The following is a 21,741-nucleotide window of genomic DNA, read 5'->3' as shown; positions in this document are numbered from 1 at the left end:
TGGAGCTGGAGTTACAGGCAGTAGTCAACAGAGGTGGGTACTAGGAACTAAACTCTCCTCCTTGGATCCTCTTATAGGAGTAGTTTGTGTTTCCAATAGCTGAACCATCTCCCCAGCCAAGAAAGTAACGACTTTTAGAAAGGCTTTTTCCTCTGGGATTTTAAAAACTCTACCTCCATTACTAGTTTTGACTCTCCTATCTGCAGCTTGTTCTGCCCCAATGAGAGCTCAGGGAGATCTCCAGGAGTTTACTCCATGAGGACGTTCAAAGGCTGGAACTCTTAAGTAAGGCTGTGATTCTATACCTGAAAATGTTAAGAAGGTCACTCAAGGAAGAAAGAAGCCTAGGGCAGCCTGCAGAGACAGGAGGTTCCAAGCACCTTTGGGAAGCCTTTGTTGGGCAGGAAAATAAAAGAGTATAACCATCTTCCTCGTCCTAGGAAGATGTTAATAAAGACAGGTCAGGTCCAGAGTGCAAGTGCCTACATGCCCTCCATATTTTGTCTGAAGGTCAGCAGAAGCCATAGGAGACTTAAAGCCAATAAGGATGTGCTCAGATCTGGATTTTGCAGAGGGCATGGAATGTGTTTGCAAGAGAGACCGAAAGAGGGAGATATGAGGAAGCATAGCAGATGTCCATGTGGGAGACTGAAGGCTAAAGTTAAAGTCATCCTCAGGTGTGTGACTTGGAGTAGGGAACAGGAGACTTGGGTCACTTTCGTAGGTCCATGTGTACAGTGAGAAAGAGCTGGGGAGCCAAAGACAGAGGGTGGGGTGGGGGCCGAGGGAATGTCTGCCCCTGGCTTCATAAGGCACCTGAAGGATGGTGTCTCTAGTAAGACCAAAGGTGCACTGGGGGGGGGGGCGGGGAGAGGGAGGCGGGAAGGGGTCAGGGGGCGAGGAGAAGCCAGCAGGTCTGGGTTTATATTTAAGTGTGCTGTTAACTTACAGGGCAGACAAGCGCTGCTGGATTCCTGGCATCTCTCTGAATGCTCTTCAGAGAAGTTTGTGTGCATATGCTTGTCTTCGAACACACAACAGGTGCTTGCTAATTGTGCAGTGCATCTTTCATCAAGAAAGCTGTTTCCCCTCTGCTCTTACTGCCTGGGAGGATCTCAGCCTTCTGAGTCAGCTCTTGTCTCCCAGCAACCCCCTCTCCTTGCAAGCCTGGAGTCTATTCATCCCCTCCCCACTCTCTCCCCCTTCGTGACTGGCACCTTGATTTAATCTTGAATTCCCCCATCTGGTACAGTGTTTAATACACAGAAATGTCATTAAAAGTTGATGATCAAATACATAATGTTGTCCACTTCCTTGCAGTCTTGGGAGGCCTAGGGCTTGCCCCCTGGTCACCTGATGATCTAAGGCCAGCTTCTTAAGGACTTCCCTCCAGCTTAGAATTTCCCAGATACCCACAGATCAGTTTTGTTCCCACACAGTTACTTCAAAAATCAGAGTTCTTGTGGAAATTGGGGTATTGTACCACTAGATCGCAATGCTTTGCTTCATTGATAAGATGTAAGATCTGAAGACACTGGGCAGACTCTGATTCACAATTTGCCCTACTCCCCACCTCACCACAAGTCTCCCCTAGTCTTGGGCAGAAGGGTAGTTTCCCTGCTGACCCTATTGTTTTTCCCTTCATAGTGGGCCAGAATATTATACATAGCGGAATAGAATATTATATAGTTGTGACTCTAATAAACCAAGAAGCATAGTGAGAGAACACCATGTGGGGGATATGATGACTATTCCTAGATGGCGTCTATTTGTTTTGTCTTTATTTCTTAGTTTGACTGGTGGGGGAGGGGCACCTGACATTGAACTCGAGGCCTCGTATCTCTATATCTAAGCTACCTCTGGCTCCCACATACTGTCTTTTTTTTTTTAAAGATTTATTTATTTATTATATATAAGTACACTGTAGCTGTCTTCAGACACACCAGAAGAGAGTGTCAGATCTTGTTACGGATGGTTGTGAGCCACCATGTGGTTGCTGGGACTTGAGCACTGGACCTTTGGAAGAGCAGTTGGGTACTCTTACCCACTGAGCCATCTCACCAGCCCTCCCACATACTGTCTTAAAGGTACAAATGGCCTCCTGTTTTGCTCACTTCACCCTGACTCCTCCCTAGATACAGGCCTGGGGACCTCCTGTAGGGAGGAGCTCGGACACAAGTAGCTGGGAATATAATCTTTCTGGCTGGCCTCAGACAAGTTTCTACCTCTCCCTGTAGCCATTTACTCTTTTGCGGAATGAGATGAGGATGATGCTGTCTTGCCTGCAGTGTCTGTAAGAGGTGAATAAAGCAAGACCTACAAAGACCTAATGACTACAGCAACTGGCATCAGTCTGCAAAGAGCAGGTGCTGCTCTGTCACTAGGGTGAGTGGCAGCATATCGGTTCACTCATTCTCTAGTTAATTCAATGGGAAAGTGGTTATTGACTTCATGACCCAAAGGGGTGATGCCTATAAGAAATGTCAAAGCACACGTGCTCAGGGCTTCTTAGTCCTCATCAGTGGCTCTCAACTCTAAGCCAGCGTTGGAATTATCTTAGTTATTCTTACAGAACATAATTCTGGGGACTTAACAAAGGACTGATGATATCAGAAACTCTAGAGCAGGGTCTCTATGCCACAATGATAGGTCGGATGGTGACCAGGCTTGGGGACTTTCCTGAAGCCCGATTGGTTCACACATGAGTTGGGCAGATGCCATGTAGTATGTACCTGAGTATCCATTTGCCTCACCTACCACGCTCTCCAGAAGTGACACAATGACACATTTCCTCCTGTTCTTCTCACTACTGTTCTAGTACAGTAGTGTTGGGACTGATTCCCAAGACCCTACTGGACTTCTGAAACCACAGAGCTGTTAGCCCAGCAGCAAGCATGGGCTAGACCTGGCATAGCTACCTGAAACCTGGATAAATCGCCCTTGTCCCAAAGTTCCACCTGCAACTGTGTCTTCACTGGGGACTCCTGGGTTTGTCTTACCCTAATCAGAGCAGCACAAGCCTAGCCCAGAGAGCGTTAATATTTCTAGAAGGAATTTCAGAAGTCAGTTAGGACAGTTTTCCCCCCAAAACAAAGGGTTGGCCTCACCTTCACCATGCTTGCTGTATTTACATCCAGCTCATAGGGTCTCTACAGCAGCTAACATTTGTTTATATAAATTGACAAAGAACTCTTCTGCAAACCAATAGTTTCAAAGAAAACATGCTACTGTTTGTCAAAAAATTGAAATATAACAATAAAAATAGGCACACACAAACCAAGAGATCTGTTTATAACATTTAGTTAGGATGGGAGCCTGTGATCTTTGCTGTCACTGTGTGGAGGTTTGGAGTCACTGGAGAGCTGGAAAGCCTTGCCACTACCCCAACACTTGATTGATGTTGCAGCCTTACACATCATTTTAGGTGACCTATCTTGTACCCAGCTATCAGTGGTACTCCTCCAGTGGAGAAATCTAACTTCTATATTTTAAAAACTGAGGCCTATGAGGGAAAAGACTTACCAAGGTCTCACCATTTAGAATTTCTGCCAACTATCTATCCCTGTGCTTGAAGGAAGAATGGGGAGCAGGTGAGACAAACAAGGCATGTAGGCACTCCTCCATTTAAGGCAGACTGTCAGTGAGTGTATGACCTGGCCTTGGCTTAAGAGGGTGTCCCATGCTTACTTCTGCCTATCAAACACTTCCTAGGTGCCCGCTGTGTGAGCCAGGCAGGCCAAGTTCCCATCCATCGTGACACAAAACAGAGAAGATACCCAGGGTGCTGTCACAGTGCCCTGTCTGTCTGACAGAAGATGCTCCGTGCTTCCCATCCACACCTGCCCACGGAAGCAACTTGGACTCTCTGTGCTACGCTGGCGACTTTTCACTTTAAGAGAGCCACTACCCCCTCACACCATTCTGGGTTCTGCCTCCCCAGTCACGCGTACTTTGAGAATGCTGCTAATTTCCGTGTCTGGCTTCCAGATCCAGACGTCAAAACAACCACCTTTCATCTCAGGTTTGTAATCCAGAAGACCTTCAATATTGGGAACAGATAGCTTGGAAGGTGGGTTCATATCTCTCAGCAAGATTGCTGTAACTTAAGTCTCCCGCCCCCAATCAAGGCTTTCTCTCTGGCCTCGCAGGTATTTGAATACAAATGCCCCTTTCATTTGACTGATTGGAGGTCTCCAACCTGCAATAAATGAAACATTTGATCCCCTTGAATCCGAATCACTTTTTCTTTGATTTTCTTTTACTTCTATTTCTCCTTCCTTTGTTCTATAGCTCGAGTCAAATTTCCCTTTAGAAATTGAAAGAATGTGTGTGGGTTTTTCTGCTCTCCGCTGCCCCCCACCTCTGCCCCTTAAAACAAGCTCTGGTGCAACTGCTGGGTCATGGACTAGAATATTAAGATCAAATTCAATGGCAGTCTGTCTCCAATAATGTGCTTTCCAGGCCGTTGTCCCTCCCTGCGTGGGCAGTGGCTGTACAAATTAGTCTATGTGTACTGGTCACTAAGGATGGCCACCTGAGTCACCCCTGTACTTGAGAGACTATATGAATGAAGACAATTTTCTCTGAGGAAAGAACTTGCTTACTCCTGCATAGAGGCTCCATGCTGGCATCTCACTATAGAGATGCGCATTCAATTATTTTTATAATACTCGGTCCATCCGCATAGACAATGTTAAGTTATCAGCTTCAGCTAACTGCAAAGGAGGGATCTGTTAGTCTCTGAGTTGATCAGAGAGTTCACTCTAGACACTATAAAAAGCAAGCAACGGACAAGCATGGTACTGAACACCTGCGATCTCAGCACTGGGGAGGCTGAATCAGGGAGACTGTGAGTTCAAGACCAGTCTGGGCCACACTCGGAGATGCCATCAACATCTCCTCCTGAGAAGGGCAGCAGGCTCTATGATTCCTCTACAGGCTCACTACTCCAGTTGTGCTGGGTCTGCACTGAGCCAAGATGTTGGCCTCTGTCACAGACTTGGACCTAGGATGTAGGTAGTAGCAGTAAAGCTGCCTCCATTTTGAATTGATAGACAGGCTTGCCCTTGGGAGTAGTTGTGTTGGTATCAGGACATGTGTCCATTTTCCATCATTGTGACTAACTGTGTACAAAAAAAAATTTTTTTTAAAGAAGAAAGAATTTGCTGGCTCCTGGCTTCATTGCTTTTGTGCCTGTGACACAGCAGAGTATCATGATGGAAAGGCTTGGACAGGGAAAGCTGCTGATCCCATGTCAGCCAGGAAGCAGAGAAAAGGGCAGTAAGGGATTAAACATCCCTTCCTACTGGTATCCACACTCTGCAAAGTCCCCTCTCAACTTGACTGTGGCCTGTAAGAGACCAAACAGCATTCACAAGCTGCTTCTAGATTCCTGACTCTAGAAGCTGTCTGTTAGTGAAGTGTTTAAGCTGTGAAGTCTTGAGCATATATTCTTATTCAGTAACAGTATTGATATACCATCCCAAGAGTTCCTGGTTGGCTTCTTCAAGATGTAAGGCAGAGCATTCTTCCTGTCCCCTAATGCATTTTCATTTCTTCCTTCATTCAACAGATGCTTAAGATGAAATAGATACTTGGAGGCTGACACTGTCCTGACTCCCTTGCAGCTAGATTGGTTTGTGTGGCTATATTATGTCCAGATGACATATGTAGAAGCAGATATGCAACTTTGGAGAGTGCTATGAACTAATGCATGTATTCATGGTCTTGTGGTGCTCTTCAGTCAGCTCAGGGCTCTTCTATCTTCTTCCCTTCTACAGGTTGGATCTAGATGTAAAGGCTGACGTGCTGGTAGCCATCTGGAACAGTGCTGTGGCAATGTAGAGCAGTGGCAGAAAGCATGGGACACTGACAATGAGGAGTCTCAGATCATCCACATTGCCCTCTGAGATGGGGCGAAGCAATTCAGTCTCTCTGGCTTGTGATCAGAAAATGGCATCTCACATACAGAGTCAGACATTCTCTTAATGGGGAAGTGTTTTCCATTGACCCAGCAATTTCCCAACGCCAACACAGACAGGCAGAGAGAAGAGCCTGCTTGAATGTCCTCTAAGTCCTTGTAATTTTTGGATACTTCTGTCTTTAGTTGTCTTAGTTTCCTTTTCTGCTGATATGAGAAAACACCCTGGCAAAAGCAACTCTAGGGAGAAAGGGTTTATGTGGGTCACAGGTTACAGTTCTCTACTGAGAGGAATCCAAGGCATCTAAGAAGCCAAAGCAGTCAGTCCCATCACATACAGAGTCAGGAACAGAAAGCTATGAGCTATGCTTGTATTCATGTCCTCAGCTCACTCTTGCCTTTCCAGTCAGCTCAGGGCCTAGCCCATGAAATGCTATCACCCTCATCCAGTGTATCTTCTCAACCAATCCAGTTAAGAAAATTCCTCACAGGCACCTAACTGGCCCAGGAACTTCAACAGGACAGCCTAACTGAGACTCCCTTATCAGGTGATTCTAGAGTGTGTTACTGATAAGTAACGAACCTAACCACCACTTACTATCTGGGGGTCTAGAACATTTCCCAAGATGATCCCTCATCCATCCTCTCCCACAGGCTTCTTCCCTCCTGCTGCCAAAGCTATTGCCTGCAAACATTACTATTGCCACACGCCCCACACTCATTGTTCTGCCTTCTTAGGGACCTACATCCTAGGTCAGGCCTTAAACTTTTCCCTCTTGCAATCCCTTTTTACCCAAAAAAGTCTGCATGGCCCTAAATGTATGTTTGTGTGTATGTATGTATATGTATGCATATATATGTGTGTGTGTGTGTGTGTGTGTATGTATATGTATGCATATGCATGTATATGTATGTGTATGTATATATGTTCGTATAGATATGTATGCATGTATATATGCATGTGTATATGCATGTATATATATGTGATGTATATGTTATCTGTATATGTATGTGATATATATATATGTCTACAAAACAAACATTTACTAATAACAAATTATAATATATTATATTTTTAAAAGTTTAAAATAATATATTATTATATAATAATATATAATATATTTAATGTGTAATTTATTATAAAACAATTTTATAGACATATGATTTTCATCATTTATTAGAGAGGGAAGCAAATTTTAATAGTAATGACACAGAAATATTTATGTTTACATAAAGAACTAATTATTGGCTGCAGGCTTAGCTATTGACTCTTACAATACACTTAACAAACTATTCTTTCTGAAATGTAAAAGAAATATTAAATCCTGACTATTTGCTACCACAAGACAGAGCATTTTCAATGGTTTTCAGAGTTGATCAATATTTTGACTCTAAAATCCTCAGTACTAAGAAAGCCACTTGCATAGACATTTGGTACAAAGTGGCAAAATATGTTCAAGGCTATTTCAGAAATTGCTGGAAATTCTTTTCTGATCCCAAAGCCAAGATTCATTTAATGATCTTTTTAATGAAGATCAAATTGGCAACTCAAATAACAATTTTTAAAATCAAATATTCTAACACAATGCAATCCAAATATATATCAATTAGACATGTACTAAGGAATGAGAGTAGGAAACTATTCTTTGTTTTCCTTAATTAAACCATTGTGCTTCTAAGGCTGAAAACACTATATTCACAATAAAAACAAAACAAAAAACAAACAAACAAACAAACAAACAAAAAACCCTCTGCAATTCATCATGTAGCCAAGCTGAGCGGTGCTAGGTGATCTCACAGCTCCCGGGGGAGGCACACACCCAGTGTATAAAGTGTATGTGTGCATTCAGGACAGAGCCTGTCATGAAGTCACATGATACAACAGGAACCAAAGCTGCCAGAAACACCCTGGATTCATTATGTGTTTAATTTTTTACAATTATCTCTTGGCCATTACACATTCAGAAAACTTTTACCATTGGCAAATTTTCTAAGTTACATGAACCAGTAAGAATCTGGGCCCTAATTCAATAATGCTCTCCTCCCCTGCCCTCCTGTTAGAACTCTGCCCCAGACACACCCAGATGTTCGCTTCTTCCTCTACACTGTGACCTCACACTCTCAGATCCTCTGCCATCCTCTTAGGACCTAGGGCTCCTGTTCCCTACACATTGACTGGCCCTGCAGGGGCTCCTACCTTCTCTATCCTAATCTCCCCCAGAGCTTTCTGAGTTTCCTGGACTCAGGATCCTCCAGATTCCCATTTGCTTCTGTAACCAAACACTCCCTGGAGTCTTTCTTTGGCAAAACAAAAACAAAAGAAACACAAAAGCAAAAAAAGGCCTAGCCCCCTCCCCACTCTTTGTTTCCTCAGATTAACTCCCTTGCCCTCCCACACATTTCTGCCCCACCTCCCCCTGCCAGCCCTGCGGGCTTCCTTGTATGCCTGTCTTCCACCCCCCACTTCCCCATCCCCTGACATCTCCTAGACATCTCTCATCTTCTTCGAGTGGCCCCTTCTATCTCGTCATCTCCCAGGAGCTTTCCCTGTCCACATACCTTAAAGCCTTGGTGTCTGGCTCCATTCTGAGAACCCCAACTCTCTCAGGAGACTTTCTCTACCCTTTAGATCCTAGGACCTTCACTTGGACTTCTCTCTGCCCTGGGCTTGCTAGGTCCTGTCTAGAAAGAGCTTGTGTAGAAACTTAAGTCGAACATTCTTATCTTTGATGGACTAGGTATTAGAGGTATTGAGAATGGGTACCCAGTGACTTTCTTTCTTTAGATTTTTGAAACAAGGTTTTCTAATTGTTCCCCTGGCCCATCTAGAGCTTACTATGTAAAACAGGCTGGCTTTGAATTTGTGGTGATCCTCCTGCCTCTGCTTTCTGAATGTTGGGCATTAATAGCTTTATGAGAAAAGGGCGTGTCTGAACTATCTGGCATCTCTGTCTCACAGTGCTCTGTGATGCTCGGTGTCATGGTGTGATGAAGCACGAGGTCCTCCCCAAATGGTGTGGTTCTGTGGACTTCTCTGCCTCCAGAGGTGAGAGCCAAATCTTGAGTATTTACTTTCAGCAACTGACAATGGACAAAGTGAACGCAGGAACCTACCTGGGAAGCCTTCATTCCTGGAGCCTGCCCTAACCCAGCAAATCCCAGCTTCCTACCCAGTTGGGTGGCTTTTTGTCTTTCTTCCTCTCAGTGTTCTTATCTATAAAATGGGGGTGATAGCAGCTCCTACCTGTAAGACCTGCTCAAGATTGAAGCACAAAAGGGTACGGGATAAAATTTAAGGGGACCTTCATCTGTCTCATTGGCGTCCCAGGGTTCCAGCCCCACAGTACTCTGTCCAGTGTTGAGGGTCAGAGGAGTTAACACACATTAAGCTTTTAAACAGCACCAGCCATGGAGAGAATGTCATGCATATGTAAGACTTGAATTTTGCTGTGGATTGCAAACCCATGCTGACCCCGCAATTTCTCTGGTACTCTAATCCCAGAATGATGGATTTTGGGGGTAGGGTCTTAGAGAAGCCATTGGGCTGAGAAAGTAAAACCCTCATAAGGTAATGGGTGCTCACATACAGGGCCCCAAAGCTGATTTGTGCCGTGGGAAGCTGCTATCCACAAACCAGGGAGAGAGAGGTCTCAGCTCAGCTATACCTTCTTCTTGGACTTTCCAGCCCAGGAATTTGACAAGCACATTTCTGGGGTTCAAGTTGCTTAGCATTCTATGATATAATAGGAGCCCAAACTAAGGCAAATTCTCACCAATGTCTTGCCCTAACCTGTGAGCCCAAATAGTTCCAGCCTCGGACCCTCTGCTTCTATCTCCCAAGTACTGGGATCAAGGTGTGCACCACCATGCTTGGCACTAGTCACTGGAAAGCTTACATGTTCCTTCCACGGCATCTTCTCAACTTAGGGAACCGTTTCTGGATGGCAGGTCTCAGCAGGCACAGTATGCCTGCCCCTTCTTTCTGACTACTCATTCTGTCCATGACTCAGATATCTGGGACTTCTAGGGTGAAGTTTAAGGTCCCTTTCAAGGGGTTGTTTCTTCGTGGGGCAGGTGGCCAGCATGCTGACCAAGAGGAGTGCCAGAGAGACTGGCTGCTGCACACTATACCTGCAATTCAGCACTCAGGTGCCGAGAACCTACTCTGTGCCCATGACCCGAGAAAGGCAGAAAGAGGCCAGATAGTGCTGTTTAGAGGTCTTGATCAAGTCCATCTTCTGTAGTAGAGGAATTAAAAGGAAGGCAAATCTCAAACACCACAGATAGCAACATGTTACAAATTTTATTATATGTGAAGAAGACAGGCAGACACCCACACACACATACACACATACACACACATGTATAAACTCATAAATATACACACTTATACACACATGCACATACTTAAATACACAAGAATATACATATACTCTCACACTCTCACACACATACAAATTATACACACATATACACAGACTTAAACACACACTTTCACACATACACACTCATACTTGTACACACATGCACCATCTTCAATACACTCTCTCACATACATACATATATACTCATACACATAAATGCTCACACACTTAAACACACTCTTATGCACATACACAGTCATGCACACACACTCACATATATATATGCTTTCACTCACATACACACTCATACACATACACTTATATACTCAAACACACACTTAAACACATACTCTCATACACATACACACTCATACACACATAGCACACGCACACACTTAAACACACACAGTGATGGTGGGGCTCATGGAGAAAAAGACTCCTTGAAGAGCAAAGAAGAAACCAAAATCCATTTCTCCTCGAGGGTTAGGAGCTTCACATGTTTTTGTGACATGAAACAGGTCCCCTTCCCCTAATTTGGGGTTGGTCCTCTTAAACAAAGAAAGGGAGCTGACAGGCTCGTAGCATTGGGCAAGCATGTTTAAACCTGACCTTGAGGGTATCTGGCCAGCCTGGACCTGTCAGCTTGAAGAGGAATCCTGACTGCAGGAGAAAAACTTGCTCTGCCTGTCTCTGGCATGAAGGTAAGGAAGAATCTGGAAGTTTGCCATCTTGATTATCTATCTGTGGCCCCATTCCCTGTGCGTCTGGGATCTGTCTAGCTTCTTAGCCCCTCGGGCCAGACCATTAGGGTTGACAACTCAGTGAGAGGTCTGACACATTAGCAGTTTCCTCAAAAGAAGTTGCTAAGTAGAGCAGACAAGGTCTGTAAGAATTGATCAATAAATACTAAGCTGAGCATCAATTTTGTGTTATTGATGACTGTAGTAATATAGTGGCCCATAAAACGGAATGGAGGCAGCGCTCTTTAGGAAGAGAGCCGATCTATTTCTGCCAATGAGCATACATTTATGCAGTTACTCGATGGCTGCTTATTGAGCTCCTTCTGTATGCGAGGCACTGTTCCAGTTGCTGAGAGTATGAAACGGAACAAAACACTCTGCCCTCAAGGACACATAGGTGGAGGAAAGGAAATAAACAGTGAATGCCTGTGGTCATGTCTCCTCCAGAAGAAGATGCTGAGGCAATGGTTCTAGGGCAGAGATTCACTAAAGAGGTAGAGGACAGTGGTAAGGGAGTGGGGAAGTAGGTGAGAAAGAGGAAGAAGCCAGGGAAAAGTGCAAGGTTGGCAGGGGTCCTACCTCTCTTTGCAGCAGGGTACCCAGCTTTAATCCCACACCATTGGTAGGACACAGACAAGAAGCAATTGTGCAGGTACCCTTTCCCTTCTTCAGGGCCTGGAGCCTTTCAGAGGCAAGATACATAGAAGTTGGGGTTAGATCATAGAACTTATCAAAAATATTTAAGGTACTCTGATTAGCATACCACATCAGAGACACAAAACAGCATAAGGACAAGCAAAAAAAAAAAAAAGGAATTGCAGAAAGGACAGAGAGCAACTACTGTTGATGTGACCTCCATCCATGGGGGCCCCAAGAACCTCACAAGACTTTAGAGATTCAGAGTCTCTATTCCCCTTTGTTGCTATGCCCTGAGAAAAGCAGGGAGACTACTAGGGGGACTAACAGAGTTATACACTGAAACACTGGAGCTTAAACTTCTGCAAAAAACAAATCAGCCCTAAACTATATTTTTCAAAGCAGAGTCTTAAGGTTTTGCAGTAGACCCCTGGGCTGTGCAGTATGAGAAGGGGATGTCATTGTAAGACACTCAGTTACTGCTATTGTCAATGCCACACCCTATACTCGCCTTACTCTTGCATCCCCACTTCTGGTACCAACCTGAGCATCTTGTTTTCTAAAGACTTCCTCTGATTGCTGTAGCATACTCTGTTTATGTATCCATGGGCCTAAGGCATGTCTGAAGGAGCCCAAAGGTGACCTCTACCATAGCTGGTGGGAGTTAGTATTTCCATGATCTAGTTCCACACTCCAAGGGGAGCTACTCTGATGCCTGAGAGTTACTGGCCCCTAGACTGTGCAAAGCATCAACACTGGCGATGTATTCCACTTCCTTCCTGTCTTGCTCCCCATTCCCTGTCTCTGCTTCTTAATAGCACCCCTAAAACAAATGGTCTTATTACAAACTTTCGTGGGGTCTGCTGGAAAAGAGATCCCATTCAGATATCTCAAAAGGTTTGAGCTGGAGGTTTGGTGGTGCCATTTGTCAAGAGACTGAGTAGGGACAGGACCAGGGCCAGAGGGGAAACATCAGGCATAAAGGGGTCATAATGGGTTTGACATGACTACTGGACATTCACCTATGTTGATGAGGGGTCAGATGAGAACATGAAATTGAAGGTGGAAGTAAGGCTGACCCCTGAGCATGCTGGGTGTTTCTATAGCAATATCAGGAGACCATTACCTCTGGCCTGGTCTTTCTGTTGGCAGAGTGGACAACTTTACAATCCCAATCCAGATAGACATCCATTCTAGCTTATTCTTATATTTTTGAAGGACATTCAGGCTTGCATTCTAGGAGCCTGTTTACACACATGCACTGTCATGGACCTACATGGTTGCTTTAAGATGAATACCAGTGGGTATTGTCCTGGAAAAATTTGAATCTAAGCTCAGATGGCACTGGGTTACAAGGCTGTTCCCTAACAGAAGAGTATCATTGAACAAGTAATTTACCTCCAGTAAGTTAAAACTACAAAGCAACAGCAATAAAGTTCCTGGCTATTAAGATTTAAAAATATTTTGCCACAAAGGACTTAAGTAGGCCAGGTATGATGATACATGCTCATATTTCCAGGTTATTCTTATATATAATCTGGGAGCCTGGAGCAGGAGAGTCATGAATTCAAGATCTGCCTGGTCTATGTAGTAAGCTCCAGGCTACTTTGAGCTACAAAATGAGACTGATGAAAGCAAAAAATAACTAAATAGTTAACTAACTAACTAAATCCAAGATTCAGAGGGTAGAATTACCTAATGAGTCTATCCTCTCTATTGCTACGCTAAAACAGTCTGACAACAAGCATCTCAGCGGTGAGTAAAGAGACATTAATTGATTGATCACTAAGGGAAGTCAGGGCAGGAACTCAAGCAGGAACTGAAGCAGAAACCATAAAGGAATACTGTTTACTTGGCCATTCACTGGTTGCTATTCAGTAAGCTTTCTTATACAGCCCAGGACTTCCTGCGTAGGAATGGTGCTACCCATGGTGGGCTAAGCCTATTCACATCAATAATCAGTCAACACAGTCTCTTCCAGACATGGCCACAGGCCAATCTGATCTGGCAATTTCTCAATTGAAGTTCCCTCATCCCAGTTCCTTGTTACAGGTTGTGTCAAGTTGGCAATAAAAACCAACCATCACAGACTCTTACTTATTTTCCTTCTCTAGAAAGACATTTCTAATTTTCCTGTTTGATCTTGTTTGTATATATTGTATCTGCGGTTCCTACATAATATTTGGCAGCCAGTGCAGTCGGTATGGACATAAAAGTATTGTAGCAATATACTGGCTTTGATTTTTAAGTTGGCACCTTTGAATGTTCCAGCACCATTGCTACAGTAGTAGAACGAGCCCAAAGTTTTAGACCTAAATCTCAGGGGACCTTACTTGGTGTATTAGCCCCACACAGCCTCAGTGAGAAACAGGAAGTGGCAGGGAGGAGGGATGGAGAGGAGAAGAGGAGAGTGGAGGAAGGAGAGGGAAGGGACAAAGAGTTGACAGTTTCTCTTAGGCCCGGATAGATAGATAGCCACTATGAATTTCTTGTATACCTGTTCCTAGACTGTCACAGACCATTGGCGTATGTCAGAAATGGAACCACAGATGCAAGTAGGTCAGCAGTCTTGGGAGACTTCAGACTTGGTCCCTGGCTGACAAAAAAAATCAACCATCAACTCCAGAACCTTGGTTTACAGAAATCCCAGCTCCGGGTTGTGTGTGTGTGTGTGTGTGTGTGTGTGTGTGTGTGTGTGTGTGTGTGTGTACCTTATGACCCATCCCCCTGAATGGGGCCTGGCACAGACTTAGGCTCCCCTGTGGATATGCCCTTTTGAGGTATTTGTGAGCTCTTTAACATGCCCTGTAGTTGGTTTTAAAGCATCTCTTTGTCCTGAAAGCTTACTGACAACAATCTTCCACTCTCCTCTTGCCTTTTCTCATCTCCAATTCCTTTCAAGCATGAGTGGAAGCCTGCTGTTGTGAGTTCTTGGAGGAGGCAAAGCCCTCTTCCATCCTGCTAGCATCAAAAGGCCGGGTGGGCTCCCCATGTGGTCCAGATCTTCCCGTAGGGTGTGGAGAGGAAACTGGAGGCCTTGCACTTCCATTGCTCACCTCAAGTTAGTTTTACTCTCCTCTTAAAGCATAGTTCCAGTGACCCTGGACAAGCGCAGCTGTGGTGTGAGAAGAAGGTCAGGAGGGGAAGAGACAAGCTGCAGAAGACCTGAAGGAGCCAGCAATGAGGGGGAGGGGAAAGCCAGCCTCCTTTGAGGCTCCTGCTGGGCAGAGGATTGATGAGCAGTGGGTGGTGTGAACCTGGGGCGGATCTGGACCCCAGGACGCAGCTGCTGCTTTTTTGTGGCTGCAGAGAGCAAGGCCCCTCGGACTAGGAGAGTTTAAGAAGCCTCTCTCACTGGGATTCTGCCAGGTCTCCTGTTCCACCTCTTAAGTGGAACTTAAGTGGCTGTATCACTGGATTTCTGGTCCCCTCTTCAGTGGAGGCTGGGAAGCAACTCTGCCCAGTATCTGCCAGGGGCACTTAGTTATTTGTCTCGGGGAGCCCAGATTTACCCAGTGATTGCTGTTTAAACAGGCAGTCTGCCTCACCTACCTCCTCTATACCCGTGGGGAGCACCTGGGAATCTTCATGCCCTAAACAACTGTAGACTTGTGGACCACATACAGACGTGGCTGGGCATTTATTTTAAAAACATTCCTGTGATATTAGGAAAACCATGTAACCTCTAGGCTCACCTCATTTACTAAGTAGAATTGTAACTTCCCTTTGGTAGTGACAGTATAGGATAATATATATGCATATAGTTCTTAGTATATCGTCAGTGCCTAAAAGTTGTTATCCTTGTTATTAGTGTGTATCTGAGATTTGAGAGTGTAAGTAGATTAGAAGGTAATTGTCAGCTACAAAGTTGGAGATGTGTCTGTGTGTGTGTGTGTGTACACGGCGCACACATGCTGGATGTTTGGAGCTCAATATTTGTTCATCCATGCATGCATTTTCAAATTTTTATTGAGACTATTGTGTGCTGGCATTGTCATAAGCACTGGGAATAGAAGAGAACGAAACAGCACATGTCTGTCTTCAGGAAGCTCATGAGTTGGTGAGAGACACTTGACCTGCACATGCACAAGAGCACAGTTAATGACATGGCAGAAGGTGACACAGAGCACCAGAAAAAATAGTGAGGGTGGGAAATGCTACCGTAAGGTGATTATTTGTATAGGGAGATCAGAGAAGTCATCTATGGAAAAGTGGCCAAACAGAGACTTGAGTAGGAGAAGAAGGAAAGGAGGAAGGGAGGGAGGGGGAGAGAGAAGGAGGGAGAGAAAGACATAGAAAGAAGCATAGACTTGAGGTTGGGAGGGAGGAAACAGAATTCAAGGCACAGGCAACAACCAGTGCAAAGGTCCTGAGGTTAGTATATATTTGGCTTGTTGAAAAGTTCTGTGAAGCCAGAACCACAGGAACAGCTATGCTGCAGAGCCAAGTGCTCTAAGGAGAAGAGAACACAGACAACAGAGATCTTGGAAGCCAGGGAAGGGAGGTACACTATGTTGAGCCTTACAGATCATCAGTGAGAGCGACTTCTTGCTGAAGATGCTGGAAGGCGTCTGCTCCATTCTCACAGCAGCCTTCTTCCCATTCTTTGTTAGAATCACACCATCATCTTGTTCTTATGGAGTTCAAAGCCAGGGGTGGGGTGTTGTGTTTTATAAAAGAAAGGGAAACACCATATGCTTGGTGGAGGCGTGGTGTGGTGTGGAGCAAGGAGGTGCCTCTGCAGGCCCATGCTGAGGCATCCCTTCCCCCTGAGGGACCAGTCATATGACTGTATAGTATAGAATGAGTTTACTCAGGCATGGGGAGTGGGAGATAAGGGAGTAAAGACAGAAAAAGGCAGAGAGAGAGAGAGAGAGAGAGAGAGAGAGAGAGAGAGAGAGAGAGAGAGTAGAGGATTAGAGGCTGGCCATGAGCACATGGAGAGAGAGGGAGGAGGGGGATGGGGAAAGCGGGAGAGCAGGAACAGGAGCAAGAGGACAGAGCAGGAACAAAAAAGCAAGAGAGAGAGGTGGGGGCAAGCAGCCCCTTTTACAGTGAGTCAGGCACATCTGGCTGTTGCCAGGTAACTTTGGGGCGGAGCCTAGACTAAATGCCAACACGGGGTGGGGGCAGGTATTCACTGCTTTGACAACATCCTGGCAAGAGAAACTTAAGCAAGGGAGGGTTTATTCTGGGTCGTGGTTTCAGGGCATTCAACCCACTCTTGTTGAGGAAAACAAATGTCAGCAGGAGCACAGGACAGCTGGTCACACCTGTTAAGAGTCCAGTTAAGAAGCAGGGAGAGATGAACGCTGGTGGTCAGCTCGCAGTCTCCTTTCTATTCATCTTGAGACTCTGGTCCATGAAATGATTTTACAGCATTGAAAGTGAGGCTTCCTTATTCGTCTCTATATTTCTGGAAATATTCAACAAACAAATCCAGAGGCGTGTTTCCATGGTGATTTCAAATCATCGCAAGGTAGATATCATTACTCAAAGATAGGAGTCCCTCTTGTAATATGACAGAGGAGGGGACAGGAAAACTGTCTTCTGCTGTCCACCAAGAAGGGGCAGTGAGGGGTGGGACTGACTGGTAGCAGGAGGGGCCCATAAGGAGATCAGTGAAAGAATTTTGGAGAGTAAAAGGGCCTCTGCTAAAAACATGGGGCCTGATTGGTGGACAGCAAAGGTAGGATCTCCCAAGAGCCTCTTTCCTCTTCCTGATATCATGCAGGCTCAGTGGTAGGTAAAGCAGGATGTGGCAACTGGGAAAGACCACATGGCTTTTGTTATCCTTCTGAAGAGGGACTCGTGGATTTGGGGCTGCTAATACTATAGTTATCATGGTCCTGGATTGTAGCTTAGTAGCAAAACACACACTCAACCTAATGCCAGCCCCCGCCTCATCATGAGCAGCCAAAACCAAAGTTCAGTACTTTGCAAGCTAAAAAAAAAATATGACAATTTCTTTGGCAAGAGTGACCCAGGTAGGCCTGGAAGAGGCACATAGCTTCTAGAAATAGTTTTCAAGTAGGTGCGAGGAAAGGAAGAGAGAAGATGGAGATGGATCTGGTGGCTGAGCTCTGCATCTTCGCGTGGGATGCTGGCCAGAAGGCTGAAGCCTTGATGGTTCTCTGTGCTAAAATGGGACTCGAAGAAGATTGGCCATGACTGGATAATACCCATGCCTACTCAAGGATCTCGCTTTGCTGCCAGAGCAGGCCAGAGACAAGTGGTGGCTGCTCCAAGTCAGTCCTCTCCTAGGAGAATAAGCAGAAGTATCTAAAGCAACATAAACTTGAAAGTGAGTGTGGAAACGCTTGATGGGAAGTGAGCTGGGGAGTCTGTGAGTTCCTGCAGCGGGCAGAGCAGAAGGATTTTGCTCTTCTGCAAGCTAGTTTCTCAGGGTGACTTAGAGGAGTCTCCCCCTTTGTTATCTCTCCTTCACACAAGTCTCCCTGCTCCAGAACCCTCTTTCCTTTTAGGGCTGCAGATGTCGCTCAATGATAGAAACCTTGTCTGACATCCACCAAGCCCCAAGTTTGAAGCCAGAGCATGGCCAAAGCAAATAAATAAATGGGCTGTAACATATTTGTACATCCCAATACTAGTGCGAACGAAGGGCAGCTTCGCCTCCTGTAGCCTCCAGCAGTATGTAGGTCCTTAGGTCTGGCATACCTACCTGTCACCTGAGGTCCTTTGCCTGTCATCTCTGTCCCTGACACTTGAAGCAAGCCTCCTTTCTCTTCTCTATATTGTTCTTTTTTATTTTTATTTTTTCACCTTGGTCTACCTTTCTGGTAATCAGGGCATCCAGAGCAGACTGAATAGAATAGTCCAATAGAAAACAGGAAGTGGGGATGGCAGGGCTGAGTCAGTTCGTTCTCAGCATCCAGATGAGCTTTCCAGACCTGTAACACTTTCATCTGCAGTAGGGTTATACAAGGAATGCCAACAACGTGTGTGTGTGTGTGTGTGTGTGTGTGTAGTGTCGGAGTGGGAGGCAGAGGCTGGATGTGTTTGTCTATTTTTGTTGTTGTTGTTTATGTTGTGTAGCTAAGGCTGGCTTTGAATTCTGATCTTCCAGTCTCTGCCTCTTAGGTGCCAAGATTACTCTTAGTTAGTGGTAACCACATGAGTTTTCTTAGCCTCGAGGTCCATGCAGAAGCAAGTGGGGTTTCTGAGCTTTGCAGTCTGCCTTTGCTGAGGGTTCAACACTCCCAGACTCCTTACACAAGCTCATTCCGGGCTTTATTCCCCGACGGCCAGTCTTGCCCGCGAGCCCCGCTGCTAAAGGATCGCCACATCCTTCAGATCCCGAAACATTGTCCAGCTTGCTCCAATTACTCTCTGCTGCCACCAGGAGTTAAATATTCCCATCATGCCTTGACCCTTTCGAGCAAGTTTGATGGTTGTATCACGAAACAGCGGCCAGGCGGTTTAATTGAATCTCTTTATGTCAAGTGCAAGCAGCCATCTGTGCTGAATAGCAATGTGGAGCCCTTGCGGAGACTTATTTCCTCTTTCAAGTGCTTTGCTGCCATTCAAGACCATGCTTGCAGAAGGGTGTGCTTGGTTTCCTCTGCTTCATACTGGAAAACATCAGATGCTATTGGGAGCTGAAGGCTCATTAGCAAAGCTGAGTTGTCCTGGGAACTGAAAGTAAACCCTAGGCAGATAGATACTCAGGACAATTACCTCCCACGACTTTCTTCCCTAGCTACATCCTTCCCCTGTCTTGTCTCTGTAGGCTGTCTTGATTCTACTGCATGGACACTTTCCTATCTCTGGGTCCTCTGATGATTCTGCCTCATGTTCTGGAATCTAGTAGTCCATCTGAATTCTGCTCTGGGGCTCTTCCACCCTGAGAGCTGGGATGAACGATCTGTCAGCATTGACACGCTAGGCAAACGTCAGAATCAGTCACTCTCCAGTCTTTAGAATTTCCACCCTGAATAGCGGCTCACTTCTACTCACCGCTCATTGGCTGAAACAAGTCACATGAGCACATCTACCAGAAGCAAGCTTCTTAAATGTATGTCTTGAGCATTAGCGTGTTTCCCCTTCCAGTCCTAACACCAGCAGCAGCAGCAGCAGCAGCTACTCAACGCCACCAGTCTTTAGCAGAAGCTCCCATCTGCACTCTCGAAACTCGCTCTCAGTTCTTTCTCCCAATTTGCCTTCCATTCTCAGGTCAGAATAACTCTTACATCACAGCCTTTCCCTAGTTTCACTTTCACTAGTTTTCATTTGCTCCGGAGCCCCAGCCTCCTGTCTTTCATGTAGTCTGTAGGTCTCTGGGCTGGGAACCACCCTTCCATGATTCTCTCCTCCTATCTCCTCCTAAATCCTGGAGTGTTGTGGATGGCTCAGCCCTGCTTGTATTTTTATGTTAATTCCGCTCTCCCTAGAGGGGTTGTCTGGAATGAAAAAAGAATCACCTACTCAGGTGGCTTCTTGAGACCCTCCCCAAATGAATAAATGGACCAATCAGCGGGAGAGTAGGCGGGACTTCTGGGTTGGATGAAGAAAGAGAGGAAGCAAGAGCATTAGGTCTTTTTTGGACAGGGGTAACATGAGGACAAGAGGTAATTATGAGTGTCTCCTGGTTTCAATGGCGGATGTGTCAGGATGTACCACCAGTGGATTTAGATTTAATAAGGCTTACAAGTTAGGATTTTAGTTGTTGTGCCCAGCAATAGAGTTACTATTGTTTCTGAACTAAGTTTGTGTGGCGTTTTCCTTCACGCGGACCAGATGTGTACCACAAAGACCATGGGGCTGGCATGGTAGCGACCCGCCAGTGAAAACTTAGAGAGCTGGGCAGAGACATTTCAGGAGCTCTGGGCCAGAGAGTCTCCGTGAGTTAAAAACAGGTCGGCCATTGCCCACCAGTGCATGGCCAGCCATGCCGCCGAGGTATTTCCCGAAACACTCGAGTTCAGGATCTTTCCAGTTTCGTTTTCCCTACCTAGAAAGCACCTCATCCCATCACCTTCCCACCATGTTCCTGATGATTCTTCACTGTTAGTTGGCTATCCATTTGTTAAAGTCTCAAGCACACACAGATTTCTGTGTAAGATTCCTTGTAGTGAGAAGTTCGCGTTTTTTGCAATTTATATTGTCTATAAGCTCCACAAAGGTAAAAAAGCCTTGTTGTGCTTTCTGTTCACATAGCCTAAGGGCCTAGGGCAGCACTTCATTACCATTGCTCTTACTCATTGTCATAGTTACTGCCCTATTGCTATGAAGAGACACAGTGACCAAGGCAATTATTATAAGAGGAAGCATTTAATTGGGGCTTTCCTACAGGTTCACAGGTTTTGTTCATTATCATTTTGGAGGGGAGCATGGTAGCTTATGGGGAGGTGCTGGAGCAGGAGCTGAGAACTACATCTTGTTAGAGAGAGAGGAAGAGAGAAAGGGAGAGAGACAGACAGAAAAACAGACAGACTAGGTCTGATATGGCTGAAACTCCAAAGCCCAATGCTATTGACACTCTTCTCCAACAAGAGCACACCTGTTAACCCTTCCAATCCTTTCAAGTAGTGCCACTTCCTGGTGACTAAGCATTCAAATATATGAGCCTATGGGGGCCATTCTTATATTAACCACTATATTAGTAACGTGAAGCTAGGTATGGTGGTATATTCTTGTAATCCCAGAACTTGGAAAGCTAGGACAAGAGGATTGTGAGTTTAAGGACAGTCTGGGTACATGGTGAGACTCTGTCTCAAAAAGCCAAGAGCTGAGGACGTAGGTGTGCAGTGGAGCACATGCCTAACATGTACAAGATTCTAAGTACAAACTCCAGTACCACACATAGAAAATTAGTCCATTTGTTTATTAAATAGTTTTTCTTCAGTCATTCCCCTGTTTCTGTCTGCTCAAATCAGACAGTTAGCTTAACTCTGGTTAATTCAAAACAAAGCCAAGTTGTTGGAGTGGACCATCTTGGCATGTCCACCACATTTTCTGTCACTTCACAGTCACTAACAAAGCTGTCATTCATTCTACCAAGACCTCCTCCCTGTAGACCTGTGGTCATCATACATCTTCAACACGTGGGAGTTGAATGAAC

The sequence above is a fragment of the Mus musculus genome, chromosome 8 (genome assembly GCF_000001635.26).
Source record: "Mus musculus strain C57BL/6J chromosome 8, GRCm38.p6 C57BL/6J".
NCBI lineage: Eukaryota > Metazoa > Chordata > Mammalia > Rodentia > Muridae > Mus > Mus musculus.
This window is presented reverse-complemented; position numbering follows the sequence as displayed.